We start from the raw sequence: 2,556 nt of genomic DNA, 5'->3' as shown, positions 1-2,556 counted from the left end.
CCTTACATAGTATATAAACAGGAAACAGCGCAAAACATAACAAGAAAATAAAGCAAGACAAACACTCCAACATGTGCAACAAAACACCCACAAAAAGCAGTATCCGGCGAGCCCAATGGTTCAGTGCTGTTAGTAATAGTCAAGAGGGCCCTGCTCACTAGAACTTACAATATATTGCAATATATACAATATATCATCTCAACTACTGACCACTATAAAGCTTATTATATTTATATGTAATGTATCTCAAAGGCCCTTATTCTGATTGATGCGTACTTTTCCGCATACTTTCGGATAGCGTCTTTACGGCGTCTGCGCATGCGTGGAGAACGCAACGCGCATGTGCCACGCATTGACTCCGTACCTGTTCGTGCAAATCCCGTACAAAACTGTGCACCGCAATCAGTCGGGAAATATGGGCGTATTATGGGCGTCATGCGGAATGACACATGGGCGTAGTTTCAAAGTGGGCAAAACTGGGAGGAAACATGGGCGGACACGGGGGAGTACACTTATGTTGGTGGGCGTGCATTCGGATAGCACTCCGAATGCACGCGAACAAAACCGATAGAAATGTGCGGTGTCCAAAAGGCTAGTATTGCTTTGTGGAAACCACTCGGTCCTGCGGTAGGCGAACGGAACGCCTAATGACTACAAGCATTAACACCTGAACACAATACAATCGACTCCTTTACTCATTACTCACTAATGGCACGCTTGTCAGTGCTTTAATTGAAACCATTGCACTTCAATTGCTGTAAGGGTTAATGTGTGCAATGCATGTGTTAGCCATGGTTGTAAGGATATATTGGCATGTAATTGATTCCAATTCCAAATAAACATTTTTTTATGAGGATAGGTAATTGAATAAGTGGGTCATGTGATGTATTGCAGAATAGACATAATAGTGGGTAGTTTTGCGTAAATACACCGCTTCGGATGCGGTATCACCGTGCATACTCTGTAATACCGTGCAGAATCTGAGTGTTTCCCCCGCACACGCATGGTTTGTATGTCGTCCGTAAACACGTAAACACGCCCTGTTCTTAAAGAGTGAGTCCGTCCGAATGCGGAGGACACGTGGGCGTTTCTACGGACGATGGCCGCTCGCGGCCGCACCGACTGGCGTGCGGACCGCACCGTAAGAATTTGGGAATATCCGCACCGATCAGAATAAGGGCCAAAGTTCTTTCCTAGCTTCTTATAAATTATTTGTAATTTTTCATTATTGAAATACAGAAATACAGTAGAAAAAAATGATATACTAAGACCAAATAATAGGTAACAGAAAATAATAATATATACAATGTAATACACACGCTTTAACCCTTTGAGTGCCAAGTGAATTTGTTGAAATATGTGCTAAAATTGCAAAGCATACCTTTTTTATTCATCATAATGACCTGTAATGTTTACCTTAGATAAGAAATATAATCTTTTTTTTATAAATTTTTTAATTTGAATCTATATAATAAATGTGAGCGATGGTGGCATTTTAAGTGGGTAATTGAACATTTCTCAGAGAGATGTTGGCACACAAAGGGTTAAGTGAGCTTATATCACAGGATATTTGGATACCCCCATCTTTTTTAAAATGTGTAATATAGAAACAGATAAACTTGGTAAGTAAATGTCCGTGATTGCCTACTTTCTGAAATTATGATACTATACTGAACTTCCTCAGGAATTTTAGATGTGAGATGGACTTTCCTAGAAATATGGCATGGGATGATTAGCAACTTCTTTTTTTTTTTTTTTTTTTATTGAACCTTGAGGCCTGCCATATCAGGAAACTAAAGACGAACCAGACCTGAAACATATAAAATATTTTTTTCTGCTTTATATATAAAATGCTCAATATAAGTATATTTGTGTATCACTGTATAAACGGTGTGGCTGGGAAACTGCTTGTTTGTTAGTTGTCCGCAGTCTTATGATGGAAAGAACGTATTTGCATTGTGACGCTGGGCATTGGTGGGCAGGATGACCTGTTTGTCTGCAGCCCTTTCATCCTCAGGCCATGAGTTAGTGATATGGCTGTGCAGGCATTCTACGCCTATACAAACTCCATTCACTCCCCTTGATAGGCCTAATGAGGCGAAACACCATGAAGGGGATTTGAGCCAGCCACAATGATTGATGAATCCAGGGGCAAGACTGAGTCTTTTCTGGATAAAACCCCATAGATTCCATAATAAAGGCTGGCTAGTGGAAGGGTTGGGCTTCCTGAAAAGACGAGTCATGAACACATTAAGGCAAAACAGCAAGGGAAGGTGCTGTGTTGTTATCTAATCAGTTTATCCACTGAGCCACCAGCAGCTAGAGGCAAGAGAGAGTGCTGGATAGGAAGTGAGGAGGGTGGATGGGGAAGTCTGTAACTCAGACAGAGACCCCAGCAGCCTTCACCCCTCCTTCTCCAGCCCACCAGATGCCTGAGAACCCAGCATGAGACCTGGGTACAAACTCCAGGGTTCCCTGCGAGTTGGTGGCAGAGAAAGACCTCTAGGAAATCTGAAAAGGGATGCAATGGATGGTATTATTTATTTACACAATATT

The sequence above is a fragment of the Crinia signifera genome, chromosome 1 (genome assembly GCF_055691185.1).
Source record: "Crinia signifera chromosome 1, ASM5569118v1, whole genome shotgun sequence".
NCBI lineage: Eukaryota > Metazoa > Chordata > Amphibia > Anura > Myobatrachidae > Crinia > Crinia signifera.
This window is presented reverse-complemented; position numbering follows the sequence as displayed.